Below are 24,132 nucleotides of genomic sequence, written 5' to 3'. Positions count from 1 at the left end.
TAACGATTGAGTACAATGTAAACAAGTCTTTCAAAGCGAAACTGTTTTGGTTTTAGATTACTTACGTCGAAAATCCTGCTTCATTATGTTGTAAAATATATAATCTCCAAAACGTTTTTGTCCTATGGAAGACTGTGTAAAAAGATGACTGTATGACAATGCCAAATAATTTCTCTCTCACAGATGTTACAATATGTACATTGATGTGGCAGCAGAAAATTCAAAACCTGCAAACGTTTAATTACATTCACTTTACATTCAATGAGCACTGGTTGCAAATAAAATAAATTAAGGATCCAATTTGTTAGAAAATATTACTGAAATGATATTATGTAAATATTGTAGTATACACAGGGAACAGGATCAAAGATGAGAAACAGTTGTACATGAATAAATATTACAACATTGTATTTACATTTGACTGCTAACTAAATTTACATTAATTTAACAATTGTATTAATGTATGACTATGCTGGCTGTTACGTTTTAGTGTTGTGCTTCATGATGAGTTACTGTCTGCATGCTGTTATTTTCCAAGGAAGTAGTGTTTATGTTTCAAACTGGAAATTAGGTGAATGAAGTTTATAGAAAGTCTGCATTGACTAATTCAGTCTGTTCAGTGAGGAAGTGATACGTTGGCTTTGTTTTATCTACATATATTTCTACCTCTTCGAGTAGATTAATAAGGCTACCTTTCTCAGCATGATGCAATATCTAAAAGCTTTCTGAACGTGGTTCATTAGAGGTGGGAGTTGTTGCGGACAGATCGGTACGCATGGCTTTGGGAAGAAATAACAGCGATACGGGTTGCAAATTGACCCCACCATCAGCTTGGAATGGTGCACAGTTGTGTGTATGAGAAGAACCGTACTATGATCTCTAACCATGTGGCTTCTGTTTACAGTTTGCATTTCTTTTTGCGTTACCCGTACCTTCATTTATCCTCCCGTTTTGAAACCACGAGCTTCAGAAGTGTCATTTAGCCGGTAAGAATATCAAGGAGCAAAGGCGTCGCAGAGGTTGTGACAGTCTTATATGTATTATATATATCAGTGTAGTAATCCCTATCTTGCTATCCTTCTTCAGATTTTACGTCACTTACCTAAGCTGCAGGGTTGTAAAGATGGCCGTTAAGTGGAGCACAAATGATTCCTTTCGTGTCCTTGTCGAATTAGCTAGTGCTCAGTGTTTAATGATCCAGAAGTCGTCTAGACGTTACGCTGTCGTGCGCAAGGCATTCCGAGTTTAGGAAGTGGGTTCCGGACGGGTCTCGTCTCCGCCGCCTGGCGCATCCAGGCCTCGCAACAAGAGACGGCCAAATTCCAGGCGCTGGAGCGCCCCGAGCTAACGGTAGGGAGAGGAGGGTGCGTTAACGGGCCGTTCGCGGAACTGTTAATGGCTGGGTCACTCGCTAGGGACGACGCGTTTCCTATTGTCCACTGCGTCTTCGCCGCCTCTCGCTTTGTGGCTGAACCGTTACTGACACTGGACACTGGATGTCATCACGTGTCCACCACTCGCTTTCGGAATTCCGTCGCTATCGCCCCATCTATCAGTACGAATGCCTAAATTGCGATGTGCGAAACACTTACACTGAGCTACTGCACATGTAACAAGGCGGTGCGTGACGTATTCTCCGAAGAGGATGGGGCAGAGGAAAATTTTGCGACGTCGTCACAAATTTTTTCTTTGTCTTTGTCCCACACCACATGCTCCAATCTCTCTCTCTTTCTCTCTCAGCTGACAACGCTGTTGGGTGTTCTAGAAGGCCACACAGTTTCTACTACAGACAGGCGCTCTCTTAAGAAGATGACATACATGTACGCTTGCGTTCTCACTTGTTTGTGTGTAATTTGTTATTCTATGTTTCCCGTATGAAAGCAAATGAAACCCTCGAGATAGTTTGCAGTTTGGTCAGTATGAAGTATTGTGACACAACATAAATAAAATGAATGCCATGAATTTTAGTTGAAGGTGGGAAATAACAAAGTTAAATTAAATGTAGGTGGTATTTCTATGGACTGCGTAACAAACCCAAAATTTCTGGGAATGAATATTGATTCTCAATTGAAGTGGTGTAAACACACAAAGATAGTTGCAAACAGAATGTCATCAGCATGTTACGCTCCTAGAGTCTTCTAATTAGTGTCATTTAGTTACATACTGTTCGTGTTTACACTCAAGTTATAGCTGTGGAACAAATGTATAAAATACGAGCACAGTTTTCAGACTACAGTAAAGGGACATAAGAATAATAACCAAAAATAGTACTCGACCTCATTGTAAAGTTATATTCAAAACACGGAGAGTTTTAAATAAACTATGTGAGTACATTTACCAACCAGTTATATATATCAAAAATTATATTGATAATTACCGCTCAAACAACTCCCTTCATAACAATGGGATAAGATCTACACTGAATATGCATTTACGAATGATAAAACTCAAAATAGCATTTCCTACTGACAAATAAAACTGTACAATAAATTGGTCTAGGAGATTAAAGAGAGTACTAAAACGAATTTATTTAAAAACGCAGCTAGTTAGTTACAATTTTCATAGACCATTTGAACGATTCTTTCTTCGAAATGATGCGGAACAAGTAAGTTTACAGGATATGTAAGCGTGGTCAGTGTTAACATTAATGGACATGTTTTTTGGCCCTATTCACGCACAATGCAACTACTCCTAAAAACTACTCGTGTTTGTTTTTTTACAGGCTACCAGTGTTTAATAATAAAACTTCGTCCATTGAACAGGAGGAGTTCTCCTGGAGAAACGATTTTAGGTTTGACTTAAAACTTTCTGACTTTAAATGTTACTGAGCGAATAACAAAAACTTTTTGTTACTGCATCTTTAACTCCAATCTGAGCTACTGACAGTTCAGAAATGAGAAATAAAGTTCATTTTTTTCCTCTAGTGTTGCAGGTATTCACATCATTGTCAACGTATCTGTTAAGCAATACATGCTATACAGTGTAAGCTACTGACATAATACAGAGTAGGAGACTGGTAATAAATACAACACAAATAAATAATAATAATAATAATAGCACATCTATCATTTCATATAAAGCTCTCACATTTTTTTTCTCGAAAACCTTACTCTCAAATAAAATTGATTTTGGAAGGGGTTCACGTTGAGCAACACAAAACTATGCAACGTCGAATACTAACACGTTATCCTCTTCCTGAGCTCAACAGTTAACTCGTTGTAGAGGGGTGTTGACGCAACTTTTCAGGCTACCGAATTGGAAACTGCGATACACAAAATCGAAACTAATCATCTTCTGCAGGGTCCTGATGGTAGCATTTTACATTATTAAACAAGTGAACGAGGTATCACTTTTTTTAAACAGATTGGCGTTTTTTCGGGAGGGTAGAGGTTCCAGTTTTCTTCCGGCCATACTGGCTTATAATTCCCGTGAGTTCCCTATATTGCTTCAGGCAAATGCCGCCGGTGTGGTTCTTACTATAAGACCACGGCCGACTACCTGTTCCATCCTAGTCAAAATAGACCTGTCAGTATGTAAATGCCTGTGTGTGTAATTTACGTTGTGTGTTATTTTTCGTGTTCTTAAATTTTAATATCATGATATGCTCAATATCCTTGTAAAAGTGATCCACGGATAATAAAACTACTATTACTTTGTTAACTATAGTGCGGTAGCGTTCTCGCTTCCCGCGCCCCGGTTCCCGGGTTCGATTCCCGGCGGGGTCTGGGAATTTCTCTGCCTCGTGATGACTGGGTGTTGTGTGATGTCCTTAGGTTAGTTAGGTTTAAGTAGTTCTAAGTTCTAGGGGACTGATGACCATGGATGTTAAGTCCCATAGTGCTCAGAGCCATTTGAACCATTTTTTTTTTTTTATTTTTTAACTATAAGAGGCACTACAACGGCAAAATTACAAGTTACCGTACGTGCGTCAAATCGAAGACCTATGCTAACTGTTCAACGCGACGAACAGAATCGGCAGAGACAGACTGTCGGCTTGTTGCGTCATGTTGCGCATAGCTTGCGCCGCCGCCATGGTTGTTGTATGACCATCGCTCTAATCAAAAGGAAATAGCAACCACAACGTGTAAAATACAAGGAGACTATTTCGTTATATTTGTTTGCCTTATTTACCGCAGTCAGTGATTTTGCAGTAGGGGCATTTAAATTGAACAGTATTTTCTTAATGTGATATGGCGTTTATTGAGGTGGAGCAATATCTCATAGGAACAAAGGCCGTGGAAGAACGCCGCCGTTTACACATCGAAGAAACCACGAAATTTGCGTGAAGAGATTAAGAGTATCAACATAGGATTACATAGCCAACCGGTTGGACATAACTGGTGGGTACATTGACCTAAGTCTCGACGCCTGCTAGGGGTGTCTTCATCAGATTGAAATTTTGCTAAATCGTAAAATTACATTGCTAAAAGGCAATGGTCAAAATTTAGAGCAGCTATGCTCAAGTCGAAAGTGAAATAAAGTTCTAGCCTTACCACGTGTGCTCAGCTGGGACATACAAGGGCTAGAACGTTTAATTTCACTTTCGACTTGAACATAGGTGCTCTAAATTTTGACCATTGCCTTTTAGCAATGTAATGTTACGATTTAGCAAAATTTCATTCTGATGAAGACACCCTTAGTAGGTGTCGAAACCTAGATCAATGTGCCTACCAGTGATTTGCAACCGGTTGGTTGTTTAACCCTATGTCGAAACTAGTATACGGTTGCTGAGTAACAACCATATTCAAAACTATACGATTAAGAGTACTGTTGAAAACTATAATCAAAACATCTATCTTGGGAACTGACCAAATGACCCAGAGTAAAACTACCCTGTATTTCCATTGCATCCTAGCCCCCAGAAAGTAATTACCGAATTTCGTAAACTTTTAACATTTCAATGAATGTGTGTATACTATCCGTCGTCAGTCACAAAAATAATTTACATGTACGATTACATTTCGGATTCAGTGAGTCCATCGTCAGGTGCTTTGGTTTTTCCATCTCTACATGTCTTTTTATGTGATGTTTTGCACCTGATGTTAACAAAGACGACGTTATGTAGGGCATATATAAAAACATTACTTTAAAATAATTATTGTTAAGAATGAAAGTATTACCTGTATTTCAGGAGATATTTTCAGTTTTCTACTTTGTAAAGATTGCCTCTATTCTTAAGATTAATCTTTTTTACCCATACTTTTTACAAAGTAATTTTTTGTTGACATATAATGTAAGAATCGCAAGGAAGGCGACATGCTTTAATAACCAAAGCACCGAAAGCTCGATCAACAGGGTCAGAACTGCAGCAGTCGTGGTGATTTCAAGAATAGTGTATTTTTTAATATCTTTTTTCATGCTACATTTTCAAATGTCGACCATGATCCAGTACTGACGGCGTTCGCCCTGCTGACAGTTACTGTGTGACTGCTCGTACTTTACAAAATACGGTAGTGTCCCAGTTTTCAACAGCGGAAAAAGTGACAAGTGCAATTGTGCAACCGCGCGCTCTTTTGATTAATGGCTTCTATTTTTTTAAAGCCCCGGCCGTATAATGTTTGTATAAACATTCCGAGGTACTGTTTTTCTGTCAAATGACGGGTTTTGCAGCATGTAAAAGTCAAAGTGAACCAGATACAGCACTGAGTTCGGTTTTAAATCGCATATCAGTTGTTTCCTAACAGTAATGAAAACAAAACAGAAACAACAATATTAAAATAAGAAGATGATGTTGAAAAAATTTATATACTAAATCGAGTTTAACAAGCTTACTTCCTATAGAGGATATTTAAAATGAAGCAACTATACCATAATGCTTGACAATGAAATTACTTGATTAGAGGGAACTTTTCTGCTGGTTTTGTGTTAGTACGTACGTGACGTCTTCCAACATCTTGTAAGGACATTATTGCTTTTAAACAGCGCTTTTGAGTTGTTTATGGGAACAATTGTAGGAATAAAATTAGGAGGCGGGGCGCTCTGGCGCGTTATTGAGGAGTATGGGCCTGGATGCAAGTTGCTATTGCTAAACGGTGCTGTCCGTGTCACGGTAACTTTTAGTATGCTGAACTATTTGAACAGTCTTTCCGCGACGGCATGTGTCGCTGGTGCTCTGACTGCATGTGAGGACCCAGATGTTGCGTTTCTTCGTCTGCAGCCGTGCACGACGGGCGGCTGCGTCAGGGGGTTCCCCGTTCGCCCTCGCTGCCAACACAAGGGTATGAGGAAGGGTGCGGCCGTGCGCGAGGTGAGCCGACAGCCGGCGCAAGACGTCGCAGCTGAGAAGCAACGATTCACGACTAGACTCGCCACGCTGCTTTACTGTGTTGCAGTGTACTTCCACATCTACATGGATTCTCTGCAAATTGCACCTAAGTGCCTGGCAGTGGGTTAATCGAACCACCTTCGCAGTAATTCTCTGTTATTCCTTCTCGAACTGCGAGCGGAAAAACGTTTTTTCTTCATCGAGGCAATGCAGTATGATCTTATTACTGGGCTCTTTCGTGAGAATACATTTTCACCTGCGTGGAATGTAACGAAATGACCTTACTAACACATTTGAAGAAGGAAGAGTGCATTCCTAGACCATTATGACCCTATTGTGTCAGACAACAGGTATCCACATGATCAAATTAACTCCACCGAGATTAAGTGTGGTGTCACCGCCAGACACCACACTTGCTGGGTGGTAGCCTTTAAATCGGCCGCGGTCCGTTAGTATACGTCTGACGCGCGTGTCGCCACTGTCAGTGATTGCAGACCGAGCGCCACCACACGGCAGGTCTAGAGAGACGTCCTAGCACTCGCCTCAGTTGTACAGCCGACTTTGCTAGGAAAGTTTCACTGACAAATACGCTCTCATTTGCCGAGACGATAGTTAGCATAACCTTCAGCTACGTCATTTGCTACGACCGAGCAAGGCGCCATTATCAATAGATATTTAACTTGTGATGCCTGTACCGTCAGACCGATGTACACCACTTATGGATTAAAGTTAAGTATTCTACCAGTTACCTCCTGTTTTGCTAGTCTTATTTCTCTGACCTGTTCCAGACCTCACGCCTGACTGCGTGAGCTTAAAAGCGTGCATTTCGGCCTCCTCTAGCAACACGGTGTTGGCTCTTCTGCCAACACTTCATTAAGCATGTGTAGTATGATGTTCTCGATGGTTGTGGTAATACATCTCTGTAATTCTGATAACGTAACTCGATGAGCAGGGATGTGAACTTCGTATCTGTCCGGATCTCACCGGAAGAATCGAAACACAGGAATCGGATGGTCATTTGCAGAAATTGTCTGCGGCTGATGCAGAACCAGTCCATCGACCTGCGATATATTGATTTAGATATCGCTGGACGCTCGAAAGTTAATCTGATCTGGTTAGGAAATGAACTGTTGTTCCGCCTCCATCCACGTGAAATTATCGTGCGTGTCCAGGTACAGTAAAGAAATATGGGTGGAACTGACTTTATTTACACATGACACAAAACGCATTTACGCACTCATTTTAAAGCTGTCTCGTTCGATCTCAGTGAGTGCTAGATAGAGACAGAGAGAGAAAAAAATGGGGAGTTCACTTTCCGTATCCGTCTACCACCCCTCCCCTCCTTTCCTCCCTCCCTCCCCCCTACCCTCCACACGAGCTCTGTACCAGTTTCCTCTCTCTCCTCTCATACGTCGAATAGCTTTGAATTTCCTACGTTTTTTGGAGCATCATCCACCCAATCGTCCAATCCCTGATCACCAACCCTCTGACTCTACTGCGCTGATACCAGCACATCCCCCAGCCTTACACCTACACATTTTCCACATCTTGTCCCAACAGAACTCAACCGCCTGCGCCTATCTAGCTACAAAATCGTCTTTGTCGTCGTTTCCATCACTCATCCTTTCCAAAACGCTCTGCTCCAAAAACACACACTAACTACTTATTATCCACTTCTTTTTCAAAAGCTATGAAGTTCATTTCTCGTCCATCTCTACACCCTGACAGTATCGAATCCTATACAACCGTGATCATTAGCAGTGCAAAACGCCAGTTTTAGGTATGTTATCATAAAGAAAGACCGCTTTTACTTTTTAAGGAAAACAGGGTATAAGAGACCAATATTTTAATTTATAAACTATTCGTAAATCAACACAGTTTTTTATATTTTAAAATCACATGTACATATTTCTGTATCTCATTCACTGAAGAGGAGATGTGTCACTGGTGTCACATCTCCTCTTCAGCGACTCCCGGGATTCGGGGAGTCACGCCGGCTCCGGGACGAATCCGCCCGGCGGATTAGCGACGATAAACGGTTTGCCGACCAGCCTGGATGTGGTTTTTATGCGGTTTCCCACATCCCACCAGCTGAACACCGGCTTCAGCTACACGATTCACAAACACTTCGAAAAGGTTCACACACTTTGACAATAACCATAAACGCAGACAGATTGTGTACACAAATTCCATCACGAGATGGGATTGGGGGGCGACGCACAAGGATTCGACCACCAACACTACCAGATTCAGAATAACATGCCGACCCTTTGAAGACACACGATAAGGTCAAGAAAGAGGCGAAGAAGAGATAAATACTAGTATATAATTGCCGGCCTGTGTGGCCGAGCGGTTCTAGGCGCTTCAGTCCGGAACCGCACTGCTGCTACGGTCGCAGATTCGAATCCTGCCTCGTGCATGGGGGATGTGTGTGATGTCCTTAGGTTAGTTATGTTTAAGTAGTTCTAAGTCTAGGGGACTGATTATCTGAGATTTTAAGTCCCATAGTGCTCAGAGCCATTTGAACGTAGTATATAATTCAAGTAGATATTTTTTAAGTAGCAACTAGCTATTTATCGATTTCAATACTAATGCCACTGTTCATATGTTCGAAATGTTTTTTACTTGTATACGTAACAGCCAGCGCTCGGGAGTTCTCAAAATCGATTTCTTCGGGTTGTTTTGACAATTGTTTCGTACTGCGTTAGGAAATGGATGTGGAGGTACTGACTTTCAAGTCGTATAAGTATGAAGAGGTTCAGTTGGTGAAGGCGCCCTGTGAATGTAACACTTGCCTCTTCCTTTGCAACCTTTACTTATGATTCCCTTTAGTTTTAGTAGTGGCTTTCCTGTAGTTCTTCAGTCGTGATACTGTGGACACGCGCTTCCCGAGTTTGTGTCCCCTTTTAGTAAAAAGAGGTGTGCGCGCACTGAAGCTCTTCTTAAGGTACGCTCTGTTTTCATTATCATGTTAACGCTGAAGAGGAATTAAAGCCACCTCTGCTTCCTGGCGGTGATCGTAATTTCTCTTGGTCAAACACTCTCTCTCTCTCTCTCTCTCTCTCTCTCTCTCTCTCTCTCTCTCTCCCTCTCATTATTTATCCATGTAAAATCTTGCTTAATATCGTTTGTCAATCGTCAGTATCTTTATCTCTCCTCTGCCACCTAGTGACAAGAACAGACAAAGCAATAGGCCTAATATTATGGAAAGATCATTTTGTCTTAGTCACTTATGGACAGTGAGAAGCCACAGGTAGGTAAGATGAAGAAGAATCTCTTTTTTTCCCTTCATTTTCAGCTGCGGACTGTCTCTTAGAGCCAGCAGCATATCTACGTGTGTACCATTTCTATCAGATTATGTATGTGTGGGTCTAAAACCAGTGCTCCACTTCTCATAAGAACTCGGTTCCTCTTATGTTCATTATGGTGGGAATTTACATAAGCCATAGTCTTCCGAACAGGTTGTTTCGTACACATACTGCGATTTTCCCGTGTTCTAATAGCTAACTGAAAACTGCAACTTTTTCTGACCACTTTCTAGTGTATCTGTAATCATGTTCTATATCGTCGACCAGTTTAATTAAAATATTCGTGTGACGTGACTCTTGCCATTTTTATTTATATCTTAATCGATGACAATTTGCATTTAATGAAACGCAGTGCTGTGTGTTATATCCTTATCAGTTGCTAATCTGTTCAGCAACATGAAATCATAATATGAATCATTACTCGCCCTAGTTTCTCGTTACAAAACTTTGACAGTGCGTTGATGTAAGGATCGCTGTGAAAACACAGCGAACACTATTTGGTTAGTCTTTCGCAGGAGTAATATTACTTAGTTTTGATAAGTTTCACATGCTGATTTTATGCTGCCAAGCTAATGTCTTGCCACTGTCAGGCCATTTTTTCTACCACGTCCCATCAGGGTGGGTTTTCACACGGATTTTTTGTCGCCAGTCTTAGTTCTCAGTCGCTGCTGCTACCTAGCGGTCTAAACTTAAACCACAGTACGATCACAATATTCTGAGTGTAAGCAGTTTCTAGTTCTGGCGACTGTTCTCTGGATTTTATTGGTCTTTTGTTTTTTACACCCGTAAGTATTCATGTCTTGATTTAATTAAATCTTATTATTCACTTTATATTTAGTGAAGTCTATATCACAATTATTTTCTAACAGTTGCACTATGTTATTCCGTGTTAGTATTGAGGTTAGATTCACAGTTTGTTTTTCTAGCTTTGATTTTGTCTGAAATGTCTTTTCGGGATTGGCTATCACAAATATTTCGCAGATGGTTGTCACATGCGACAACCTACCCCCGGCAGATGTTTTTAGTAGGTTTTTCGCTTGTCTGAGGTAAAAATGGTTGAAAAATCATAAAAAAAGAAAAACTGAAGAGAGATTTTTGCAGGCATAATTCTTGCAGCAGTTAAGGAGGAATAAAGTGAGTGATTCGTAAAGCTGCAACTGATTATCAAATCAGTTATCCAGCGTTTATGAGATATCGCAAGATAATTTCCCAAGATGAAATTAACGACGAAGAAATAGTTCGGCATTTCACCACCGTTAGTTATTTTCCAAAGAGAGAAGTTATTTTTTCCAGTGACGACAAGAAGTAATTGAAGCAGTACGTTCTACAAGCAGCCGATGTCTGCTACGGTTTAATGCCAAAAGAAATCAATACTTATGATATTTGCGTGGCAGATACTATTACAGGTCCTAAATCTTGACAGGATAATGGGTGTCACGGAGATTACAGGTCTGCTGATTTCCTAAACTGAAACCCAGCTCCTTCATTACGAAAACCAGAGGTGACCATCTCAGCATAGAAGGGCTAAATGCAACGGAATCGTCTTGTTATATTTCCCCTCACATGGTTTGCATAAGCTAAAGGCTCTAGGTCGCATTGTCTATGAGCTGTTCAAGATATTTTAAAACTCAGCTTGTGTCGGTTGGGCGGTAACTACCCCACGGAGAACGAAAACAGTTGACGATGTATCACACAACTCGTTTCTCGTTCGTGACCTCTTGCAATGTTTCCATGTAATATTCCTCTTGCAATGACTCCATCTAATATTTCGTCAGGTTTTCGGCCCACAAGAATATATCCATTAAATTGTGACGTATACACAGGTACTGGTTTTGAACCGAGCTTTGTGACAGATAGAGAGCAGCCTGTGAACCAGCTCCCAAAACAGCTTGCAAAGCAGCTTTCGGAGCAGCCAAACAATGAGCTTCCAGAGATGTCTCAAGAGAATCCAGATGAACCTCGACATGGGCTCCCCAGTGTGCGGAAGTCAACTCTTGTAGCAGGATCTTCACCAAAGGCGGGCTATAGGAAAAATATAGAAATCTCTCCCCAAAATGAGATATCGCAATTTTAACAGATTCACCAGCTGAGAGAGAGCTCGAAAAACTAGCTGAAAATGCAGCTAAAAGAAATCAGTGACATGTCTACTTAGAAAAGCAGCTAAAAATAGCGAGAAAGAAAGTAAGTAAGACAGGTATTAAAGAGAAGAAAGAAGTATTACACCATCGTCGTCTATTTTTTCATTCTTATTTAAATTACTATTTTAGTGTCTAAAATGATTTGTGTGTTAGCGCTTTATCGGTATCATTCCTTGATTGTTGTATTCTTAATGCCATTTTTCTAGTAAATAATGTCTTCTTTTTCCTCTAACAAACCCTCGACAGCCAACCGCGATGTCTGTGGCAACAAACCTCCAGTCATGGCATGTTGTCACAAATACTTACTCTGACGGAACTTTTTTTTTTTGAATAGCTAAATGCTGCTGTAGCTTCAAATTTGTGGGAGAATGTAGCAAGGATACATATTATAATGACATAAAGGGAAACTGTAAATACTTCCTTTTCAAAAATTGAAGACCCTGAACCGCGACAACCAGTCTCGGCCTGCCTGTTTCTAGAACAACCTCCCAGCGGGCTTGTATAATTTCCTCAAGATCTCTTCCTATAGATGTGCTAATTATAATATGATGCTATCTAGTGCTATGCAGTGTGTGGGTGTTTGAAATGAACTGTTCTCTCTTCTTTTTTCCAGGATGCCTGACATCGTTGTGCGAGCAGACTGTGTAAGTAGAACACTGCACTTTGCCTTTAGTTTTTCTACACCACATGTTCACGTGCTTTACGGTAGTGAGTGGGTCACATGGTAAAAGAAGCACTATCAAGATTAAATATGTAGTGACTTTAGATAATTTCTTAAAGTATAAACACACATAAAACTAACAGAGGAATTTATTTCACCGTGGCAGTACTTTCTCTGTGAGAAATTAGTCAACAACCTAACACTGTTGTTACCCCGAAGCATTCTTTGTCGTAGATAATGTCGATCTCGCCTACAGCGTTGCCTATGACTGATTCCTGATGGAATTAATTCTGTTGAATAAAAGATAAATTGCTATTCGAATTTCCAGGACCGTGTTTTTTCACAGCTCGCTACAAACACAACTGATGAAGTTAACTACACTCCTAAATTATATACTAGCTTGCTTAATATAAGGGTCGTTCAAAAAGAAACGAACCGGAGGCATAATTACAGAAACCAGTACCTGTATGTTAGAAGTATTGACCTTGTCTGTTGAGACACTCTAGGCGCGCAGTCCGGAACCGTGCGACTGCTACGGTCGCAGGTTCGAATCCTGCCTCGGGCATGGATGTGTGTGTGATGTCCTTAGGTTAGTTAGGTTTAAGTAGTTCTAAGTTCTAGGGGACTGATGACCACAGCAGTTGAGTCCCATAGTGCTCAGAGCCATTTGAACCATTTTTTTTGTTGAGACACTTGTGACACAATTCCCGGGACTGCGATGTTAGCCAGTTCCGCACATACAGCTGGACGTCGTCGTCCGAGGTGAATGGGAAATGTTATGCTGCCGTTCTTCTTTGACCAAGATGGCCCTCTTCTGATTCACTTCCTGCAGCGCGGGATAACAGTGAATGCCCAGCGTTACTCACAAACCTTGACCACCCTTCGCCAAGCGATCAAATCAAAACGACCAGCCAGTCTCACCCATGGTGTCATTCTGCTCCACGAGAATGCAAAGCCGCATATGGTCAACACAGTCGCGGCACTCCTGCAGAAATTCAAATGGGAGGTTCTCGGCTACCCTCAATACAGTCCGGACGTCTCTCCCTGTGATTACGCTAATTTTAGTCCCCTTAAAAAGGCTTTGAGGGGCAAACGATTCACGTCGGGCGACGACGTCCAGCTGTACGTGCGGAACTGGTTGACATCGCAGTCCCGGGAATTTTATGAGACAGCCATTCACCGCCTTGCGTCACAGTGGGACAAGTGTCTCAACAGCCAGGGTCAATACTTCTAACATACAGGTACTGGTTTCTGTAATTAGTCGATTTTTAGTTTCTGTTGTTTCCATAGATTACTGAATGCATGTTTAGATTCAGAAGACGACGACTCATTTATTTTTCCTGTCAGTCTTTAATTATCAATGGTCAACGACACATTAAACGCTAATCTGCCGAAATCATTCGCATATGCCGTTGAGTAAGTAACAAGTGGCTAAGAAGTCGCTGGTTGCTGGTTTTTACCGCTTTTGGATGAAGATGCCCTTTCAGATTGCACAAGTGCCGAAAGATAATAAGAAAGCGTAGCCTTATTTATTTTTATTTTCCATGTTTTTGGTTTTTAGGTCCGCTCATTCTCTTACCCAAATTGGTTATACTGAAGTTTCGCCAACGTCATTGGCCTTTGCCTTCTAAAGCTTGAAATTATGAAACGTATACGTGTTTAGTTATTTACTGTGTTAATGTAATTCTGCTCCTTTTCGTCACGAGCTGTTCCGATAATCTTAAATGTATGTTTGTAGTGTTGTGACAATGTAAAGTGTGACATCTGCGCTGGGATTACGGATTAAGCGCGCTCGAAATACAGACAGACACAAATGAACTCCATTTAGAGACGCATTTATCGTTGTTTTAGTCATATTATTTAGGTATTACTTTGACGTCAGCTGGTCTTTAAATTACGCTGAAAGCAGATTGTTTACTTTTTAAACTAGAGGAAATGGTTCTGAGCGCTATGGGACTTAACTTCTGAGGTCATCACTCCTCTAGAACTTAGAACTACTTAAACCTAACTAACGTAAGGACATCACACACATCCATGCCCGAGGCAGGATTCGAACATGCGACCGTAGCGGTCGCGCGGTTCCAGACTGTAGCGGCTAGAACCGCTCGGTCACACTGGCCGGCAAACTAGAGGAAACATATTGTTTGAGTAGTGTGTTTCTTTTAGTTGTGATGAACAGATTACGTGAAAAACTATTTTACTTGTGAAATTCGTGGTGATGTGTACTGAGTTTTTCTTGGTCGATTTATTGTAGGCTTGATAACCCGCCATGATAAGGAATAATCAGTTGCATCACACAAGTGAAAATATTCATCGTACTCGCACATACTTGCATGTGCATAAGAACCGTGTACCTATATTTACATTAGGTTTAATATACATTTCGAACAAGTACTCGACTCTACCATGCAACAAAAATGAACAGATACACGTACTCACTCTAGCAGCTCACATTTTTGTGTGGGACATTTTGCCTTCATAACAAACTGCGTACGCCACTACCCTAATACTTTCTCCCTGATATTTGGCTGAAAAGAATAGAGTTCTGTGCAAAAATGGCTCTGAGCACTATGGGACTCAACTGCTGAGGTCATTAGTCCCCTAGAACTTAGAACTAGTTAAACCTAACTAACCTAAGGACATCACAAACATCCATGCCCGAGGCAGGATTCGAACCTGCGACCGTAGCGGTAATAGAGTTCTGTCAAGAACTGGTACTCATACAGCCCGACTTACTGCTTTACGGTAGGAAATGAAATGTACAAAACAAAAATCTAGCTCTACAGTTAGTGATGCGTACTTACTGCAACATCTGGCTATCTCCACAAACAGGGAACCTGCGCTACCGACCCAGATATTTAGTACAGCTAATATCCTTGCCAACCCCGGGAATCTAACCTATCCGCCCAGCTTACTGCAACAGCTTTGCGAAGTTTCTTCTGTGTCGTAAAGGTTGTAGTCATGCAGAAATGGTTTCCAGTTTTTGTCGTCTTTCAGATTCTCAATTCACCTTAGAAGCAGTGAGAAACTTTCGAGGTTTGCGTGAGTGAAGTCCCTTGATGCCAAAGCGTGGCAGATAGAGATCAGTTGCGTTTCATCCCTGTTATACGGACGCTACTGCTTGTTGCAAATTGCGATCGGTTGGATCTAACTCACTACATGAAAGGGCACATGTAGCATCGCATATATGACTTGTTGCTTAGAGTATTATCCCGATGGTATGTATCACATACCCTTATTATACGTTTTTGTGAAATCGTCGCACAGCATTATTTCGTAAGGCAAAAGTCATAAAAATTCTTCTCCGAACTAAGTTCTTAATCATTATTACATAAGGTGTTTACACATACTTAAGAAAATGAGCTGTTGCCTGGCAAAGATGCGAAGGATATAGAACAGTTTGCTATGTAGTAACGGACGGAAGCAATTCTAGCGTCACTGAATGCTTTCTTGTCTGCATACATCTCCACAAATCACTGTACGGTCTATGGCGGAGGGTACCTTGTAGCACTACTAGCCATTTCCTTTCCTGTTCCATTCGAAAACAAAGCGGGGAAAAAACGTCTGTTTAAAGCCCTCCGTACGATCCCTAATATCTCGAATCTTATATTCAAGGACATTACGCGAAATGTACGTTGGTGGCAACAGAATCGTTCTTCAGTCGGCTTCAAATGCCGGTTTTCTAAATGTTCGCACTAGTGCGTTGCGAAAAGACAGTCGTCTTTCCTCCAGGGATTTCTACGAAGAATCTCCGTAATACGTGCGTGCTGATGGAACCTACCGCTAACAAGTCTAGCAGCACGCTTCTGAGTTGGTTCGATGTCTTCTTTTAGTCGGAGAACAAAAATGGTCCTGTCACACTTCCCTGGGGCACTCATGACAATACCCTTGTCTCTGATGAACATTCGGCGTCGGAGACAACATACTGGCTTCTTTTAATTAGACTTTGAGCCTCCCACAAATCTGGAAACCTAAACCGTCAACACTCTGCAGTGAGGCACCGTATCAAACGCTTTCTGTAAATCTGCTTATTACTTTCCGTCCATATGTTGTGGGATTAACTGTGAGGGAAGGACAAACTGAGTTTCGCGCGGACGATGGTTTCTAAATACGCGGTGATTTGTGGACAGAAGCTCTGTCTCAAGGAAATTTATTATATACGAAGTCAGAATGTATTCAAGATTTCCGTAGCAAACCGATGCTCAGGATATTGCTCTGTAATTATGTGAGTCAGTTCTTTTACATTTCTTTCCTCATATTAGCACCTTTTTCCCAACAAATTATCGGTATTGAGGAAGCTGAGACGACCAGTTTCGTCAGTCGAGACGAACAGTTTGTGAAGTTTTTACTGTTGCACATGTAGATATCATAAGACTGCGGATTAGATATTTTTACGTGGAGGCAGTACAACGTTTGAATGGCTCAGCAACACCCGGTGACAATTTGTTATAACTGCGAGTTGAACGTAACAAGTAAGGTACGAGCAAGTTTGGGGTAGGTGTTGAAATTGTTTACGCGGAGGAAATCAGGGCGTTGCATTGCTGTATAACCAGTCAGAACACGCATCGTAATTACACCGTTAGCTGGAGGTCTGCGGAACACACGGACTGTCACCACAGAGCCTACCTTCATGGCAGTTCGCGTTCCTCCTCATTCGCTCAGTTTCTGTATCTCGTGGAAAATATTGAAAATTTCGACATGGAGCATTGACAGTACCGAATAACGATTTGCACATCATAGCGTAAAACAAGAAACAGTTTGAAACAACGAAAAGTTGGCATTAGTGGCAGGAATGACGGTTTTCATCCATGTAAATGGTGGTTTTATTCTCATAATATCCTGTACTAAAGAAAATATAGTTACAATGCGTGGCAGGCCATCAAGATGTAATCGACAGACAATCAACCAATGCCACAGTTGTAATCTAATGATGTAAATAATCGATTGAAGTTTCGGGTTATAGCGTTAAATGCTACCACAGAGTACGTGTGATAATGGCACGATTTGAAATAGATTCTCTTATGCTTTACGCCTGCGAATCGAAGAGTTTGTGTAATTCCAGAGTTTTTATTGCCAGGCTTCTCTTCTAGCACACAGGTCCTCAGTTATTAGTACATATAGCCACAGGAAACTGAGGGCTCAGCTGGCGACTCAAGTCGTCGTATCCAGTTAGCGACGTACGTGACAGGAAGACAGGGAAAGGAAACTTCGTGTTTACTTCTCTACTGTGAAGGTCACATCGAGATGCTGCGGTTAGCTGTTTCCTGTTGGAATGTAGCCTCAGTCGTTTACTGGAGGGCGAGAGTGAATCTAGTCTTTAGGACCTCTCGAGATAGTGACGGTTGCTGAGCGACCAACAATTCGTATCTGTCTCGATCGTCGACGATAACCCATGACTCGCTCCAGAATGTTGGATCAGTACAACGCCACAGAATGCATGCTGAAATATAACACAGATACTGGCTATTGTGCGTGCATTAATAAAGTAAGTGGCGTAAGGGTAGGCAGCTCGGCGCGCTGTTGAACAAACAGCGGGTGTCGCTGGTTACACTGATGAAGGGAAGGGCTTATCAGCGCAAAGAAAGATTTCTGCTTCGAGACGTGTCTCGAGTCTACGGTATTCTGACTGGTCTGATGCAGCCCTTTCCTGTGCCAAACCCATCATCTGAGATGAATTTACACCGAACATGGATATATTCGAATGTCTGTCTTACCCTATCAGGTTTACGCTCCACGGTCCCATCTAGTACTATGCAGTTTATTTCATGATACCTTAATTCTAGTGTTAGCATCGTAACCCTTCTTCTAGTTACTGTTTTAGCTTTCTTCGCTGATCTCCATTTCTTACCTCACCAGTCCGCATAACTTTGAGCATGCTTCTGCAACACCACACCTGAAACGGTCCGAATCTCTTCTGTTCCAGTCTTTGCATGATCCTAGTAAATTTATTTTGTCCAGAAATTGTCGCTTTGTTTGTGCCAGTCTGCTTTTAATGTCCTCCTGGCTTCGCCCGTCATGCGTTATTTTGCTTTCAAGGTAGCAGAATTTTCATGACTTTCTCTACTACATGCTCCTCAGTTTTGATGTTAAATTTCTCGCTATTCTCATTAGTCTCATCGTTCTTTGGTTTACTGCTATTCCATATTCCGTGCTCATTAGACTGTCCATTCCGTTCAACCAGTCGTGTAATTTTTCCTCACTTCGTAGATTGGATTTTCACTTTGCAGCAGAGTGAATGCTGATCTGAAACTTGGTGGTAGATTAAAACTCTGTGCCGGATCGGGTCTCCAACGTGGGACTTTTCCCTTTGGTGGGTAAGTGTTCTACCTACTGAGCTCTCCAAGCACGACCCGCGGCTCTCGCTCACAGCTGTACTTCCACCAGATAATAGGTGGAAGGTATCAGATGAGGTGCTGGTGGAAATAAAGATGTGAGCACGGGTCGTGAGTCGTGCTTCCATAGCTCAGTCGATAGCAGATGTGCGAACGTTCCAGGTTCGAGTCCTGGTCTGGCAGACAGTTTTAATCTACCACCAAGTTTCAGATTAACAATGTCATCATCGAATCCTATTACTGATACTGTTTCATCCTGAATTTTAAACCCACTCATGAAACCTCTTCTTATTGTCGTCACAGATTTTTTCTATGTGCTGTTAGGAAGACTACACCTGCCGCCATCCTGATTTAGGTATTCCGCGATTTCCCTGAATCACTTAAGGCAAATTCCGGGATGATTCCTTCGAAAGGGCACGGCCGCTTTCCTTTTCCATCCTTTCCCAGTCCGAACGTGTGCTCCGTCTCTAATGACCTCGTTGATCGACGGGACGTTAAACACTAATCTCGTCCTCCTCCAGCACACTGCCTTGTTGTTGTCGTCGTCTTTAGACGCAGTTTGATGCAGCTCTCCACGCTAGTTTATCCTGTGCGAGCCACTTCATCTCCACATCCATTCGCACCTGCTCACTATGTGTAGTCCCCGCCTTATATCCTTTTAAATCTCTTCTTCGGTTATTCTTATTGCTTCCCCTTGCATCTTCTACATACTGTACATTACTCTTCTTTTTCTCTAGCTTATACCTTTTCTTTTGAGAATTTCAGACATCTTTTACGTTGTCGAACGCATATTTAGCTCGACAAATCCTGTGAAGAAATCTTGATTTTTGTTACGTCTTGGCTTAATTTTCAAGCGCAACGTATGAACTGTATGCCTCGTGAGTTTAGTATTCCTAAATCCAAACTATTGTCTTCTAGGAGATCCATAATTTTCTTTCCCATTCTTTCGCATAAAAGTATTATTATTATTATTGACAGCAGTTTGGATGGTAGCGGCGGTCATCGCATTTATTTACCCTTGTTATCTTCGGCGTTGTGTGGATGATACTTTTCCGAAAGTCCAGTGGTATCTCTCCAGTCTAAGATATTCCCCCACATCGCTTGAAGTGAATGCCTGGATGGTTCCTTTGAAAATTACGTGGAAAGTTTCGAGCCTCATTCTTGTCCAATCCGAGGCTGTACGGCGCCCTAAGCGGTCTCATCGTCAGCGGGAAGTTAAACCTTGATCTTCCTTCATGTCTTCTTTGTTTCGTCCCACAAACAAAACGCTGCTACTCGCTGTCATCACAGTATCGTCATATGCAGCTTTTTCTGGAGATGCCGATTAATTTTCGTGTTTTACTGTCACAGTCTATGGGTACCTTTTTTTCTTGAGGCTACCGTAATTACCTATTTACCTGATGGCACTGTTCTCGGGTTTGCAGCCAGATTATGCAATCATCTGAACACAGTATTTCCACGATCCACCTGGCAGTAGTCTTCTGGTGGGAGTGCTGTATGCTAATTTCGCCGGAAGTGATCCGTAGCGTGAACGGCGGTCCTTTTATACGCCGCGGAAGGCCTGTAGCACAGTGCGCCACAAATCGTCGCTGCTGCCCCCTAGTGCAAATTGACGTACAGCGTCCCCGTGTTGTAACCAGGGAAGAATCTAATCGCTGTCCTGTACCACTTTCAACATATTCTGCTGGTCGAATCAGTGACAGTTGTTTTTTGAAATCAGATTAAACAGGGTTCTCAATCTTACTTAAAGGGTGACCCTTGTCTATTTATAATATTGTCTGCCAGTCTAATTTCGATAGCTTCCTTGTCTCAATAGCGAGACGCAGGGGCATCCATGTATGTTTTATCGTAAAATGTCGTGTGTCACTTGGTAGACAGTGTTTGGCGAAGGCATGTTTATCATGCTGCATCGAAGTGTAGAGTGGTGCGAATTTCTCACATTGGCATTCTTAAGTAACAGAACACTGTATGTTGTCCTCGTGTTCCTCAGACACAAGAGCATCGTCAGGAGTGCCCCAGGAAAATGTGATAGGAGCGCTATCATTCTCTATGTACATAAATGATTTGGCGGACAGGGTGGGCAGCAATCTGTGGTTGTTTGCTGCTGATGCTGTGATGTACGGGAATGTGTCGAAGATGAGGGACTTCAGGACGATAGAAGATGACTTAGCCAAAGTTTCTTGTTGGTGTGATGAATGACAGGTAGCTCCAAATGTGAAAATTGTAAGTCAATGCGGATTAGTAGGAAAAACGAACTTGTAATGTTCGGATACAGCATTAGTAGTGTGCTGCCTGACACAGTCACGTGTTTTAAATATCTGGGCGTGACGATGCAAAGCGATATGAAATGGAACGAGCATGTGAGGGTTGTGGTAGGGTGGGAATGATCGACTTAGGTTTATTGGAAGCCTTGTAGGAAAGTGTGGTTCATCCGTAAAGAAGACCGCATATGGGACGCTAGGGCGACCTATTCTTGAATACTGCTCGAGTGTTTGCGACTCGTACCTTGTCGGACGTCGAAGCAATTCAAAGGCGGGCTGCGAGACTTTTCACCGGTGGGTTCGCACAACACGCAAGTGTTACGGAGATGCTTCGGGAACTCAAATGGGAATCGCTGGAGGGAAGGCGACGTTCTTTTACAGGCACACTATTGAGAAAGTTTAGAGAACTGGCATTTGATGCTGATTGCAAAACGCTCCTACTGCCACCAACACTAAGATAAGGTACGAGAAGAGTATGTATGTAGATGTAGTTGTGGATTCTGTAAACATAGGGCTTTCTCGATACTATGTCATCTTTTACCGAGCCAACGAGCTCTCCAATCTTGGCTGGCGAATGAAATATGCCTCTGATATTCCATCTTTATAAAATTATTCCTTTTTTTGCAGATATGTTCTCAACATATAGTAGTAGAGCCACCGATCTACATGCCTCTTCTAATGGTTCTGGCGCAGAATAAAACTCGAAGGCACGACAGATCTGTTAAGTTAGTTCGTTACGTGTTCCATATATGATTTGAACGATTCTTTTATCGAAATGATGGGGAACGAGTCACGAGTCACTTTACAGGATATGTATACATGATTAGTGCTGACATTAATAAAAACGTTAGTTTTTAGTCTTATTCGTGCAGCTACGCTTTAAAACCGTTTTTTTACAAGCTAGTAGGTTTTAAATAGAAATTTGTCTACGGAAAAGAAGTTGTCCAGGAGAAAAAGATTTAAAACTTGCTTTGCTACCTGTCAGATGTCATTGGCAAATGAGTAGAAATGTTTGTTGCTGTATACTGGACTACTTTCTCAGATACAGACAGCCGTCATAGTAGGTAATGAAGTTAATTTTTTGCTCTAGTGTTATAGATCTGGACATCACTATTCTTCTCAAATTGTATTGGATTATTTATAAAGAATTTCTTCAGCGAATATGAGTTAAAATGCCAGACTCCTTGAAGAGGTACCTACATGGCGACCACAGGTGAACACCCCATTCTTACCGCTCGCTTTTATGCAGTCAGCGCTGACTTTGCTAATTGGTGAGTTATTAGATAATTATTCTATAAGGCATTATTGAGTGGTAATATACAAAATATGTCAGGAGGCTGATTCGTTTGTTTCCAAGTCTAACAGTTATACGAAGAGCAGAAGTAGCTGAACTTAATTGTTTGAGAAGTTCAGTAATACGCTTCTTGCATTTCAAGTGTTTAACCTGTATGTGCACTAAAAAATTTGGGGTATTTTAGCCTGATTATTGACTCCTGTTTATGTCATAACTGTTGGTACGACTCTATTCGTTGTACAGAATTGAATACAACGTGTTTTCTCAGAACTTAAAAAGAATTCATTTTCAGAGAATTATTCTTTGGCAAGCACCATCAACAATGTCTTCTATTTCATTCTCAATAATGAAATTTATTACAGCGCTAATATCGTCTGGAAAAAGTACCAGTTGTGCTTGTTGAATGTTAACTAGAATGTCATTCACTTACATGAGTAACAGGAGTGGACACTAAATTGAACCCTGTGCGGCTCCGTTTGTGATTCGTCTTCAGTCACTAAAATTTTCGCTGCTTCCAACATTGTCTGAATTATTCGGCACAACGTTTTGCATTCTATTTCTCAATATGATTCAGACCAGTTACGTGTAAAGCCACCAATTCCATAAAACTTTGAGTTTTTCTGTTAGTTTAACATGATCCACTCAATCAAACCTCTTGGAAAGGTCACAAAAATGCCAACTGGCGATATTATATTGTTTAAGGTTTCTAACACTTGGTGAGTGAACGTGTAAATAGCATTCAGTAACACTTTTGGAATCCAAACTGTGATGTGATAAGTAAATTTTTTCTCCTTATGTTTCAGCCTACTATTGAGTAAATTACATTTTCAAATATTTTGGAAAACGATGTTAGTAAGCAGGTTAGAACATAAATTTTTGACTCCTTTTTGTCATCTTTCCTATAAAGAGGTATAACAATTGCTTATTAAGTGAGAACAACTTTTCAGAGTTCTGAAAGAAATTCCAACACAGTTAGAGCGTTTTTTTAGAATTTTCGTAGTTCTATAAATTTTTCGGTACTGCTTCTAGTTGTTTGGTTTTGTGGAATGCCATTTTTAGTACACTCTCTTTCTGCTACAACTGAACCATTTAATGCTTTTTTTGCTGCCACATTTAGAAAGTAATTGTTAAAAGTGTTTGCGACTTGTGATCATTCACAACATTGTCATTTAGTTTATTATGGTGTCTTGTACACTGACTGCCTGTCCTATTTGAAAATATTCCATATAGTTTTAATCTTATTATCTGCATTATTAATTTCTGTCAGCATGTTCGTACTTCATGAAATTTTAACGACTTTTCTTAAAATATTACAGTATTTTTTGTAGTGTTCAGTAAAGTCAGATCTTGCCTTATCTACACAGAAATCTGTATAAACTACTACTTCTTTTTGTCTGACAGTTCAGCAATGCGTTTAGATTTCTCATAAATAGCTGGTAATAATTACCATAGAAATATTCTGCAGTAACAACTCTCTGTCTGTCTGTCTGTCTGTCTGTGTACCCATTCTGCTTGAACACGAGCTTAAGGTGATGCAGCTCTCGTGTCAAGCTTTCTGCCTCTGAGTTGCCGTAAGCCCCTGATATAATAACAGAAGCGTATTTCGTCCACCAGTCAAGATCAGAGCGCTTGTTGGCTCGGTAATAGATGACCTAGAATTACAAAACCTCTTGCCATTGTCGGAAATTCGCCCCATTCAACACTGATGTGTTAAGCACAAGCGCCATAGACTTTGATGCAGCCTGAGAAATCGGCCTCCGCGAAGCACTGTCTTACCGAGGCGCAAACATAACACTGTTCGGTGTGATATAACTGGATTCCCCCGTGCTTCGCTATTGGAACTATGTTTTAAAGAATTAGACTGGCAGACATT

The 24,132-nt window shown here is 41.3% G+C and overlaps 1 protein-coding gene across 6 annotated transcripts in view; it reads left to right on the top strand.

Moving 5' to 3' along the window:
• Window positions 1-24,132, top strand: part of LOC124615399 (myocyte-specific enhancer factor 2) — an 870,744-nt gene that overhangs the window by 719,901 nt on the left and 126,711 nt on the right. For all 6 annotated transcript variants that reach the window (XM_047143243.1, XM_047143236.1, XM_047143235.1 and 3 more), the window contains one exon: window positions 12,325-12,355. The gene's annotated coding sequence lies outside the window, so the exon portion shown is untranslated. The remainder of the gene's footprint in view (window positions 1-12,324; window positions 12,356-24,132) is intronic.

Source organism: Schistocerca americana, chromosome 5 (genome assembly GCF_021461395.2).
Source record: "Schistocerca americana isolate TAMUIC-IGC-003095 chromosome 5, iqSchAmer2.1, whole genome shotgun sequence".
Lineage (NCBI taxonomy): Eukaryota > Metazoa > Arthropoda > Insecta > Orthoptera > Acrididae > Schistocerca > Schistocerca americana.
This window is presented reverse-complemented; position numbering and strand designations above follow the sequence as displayed.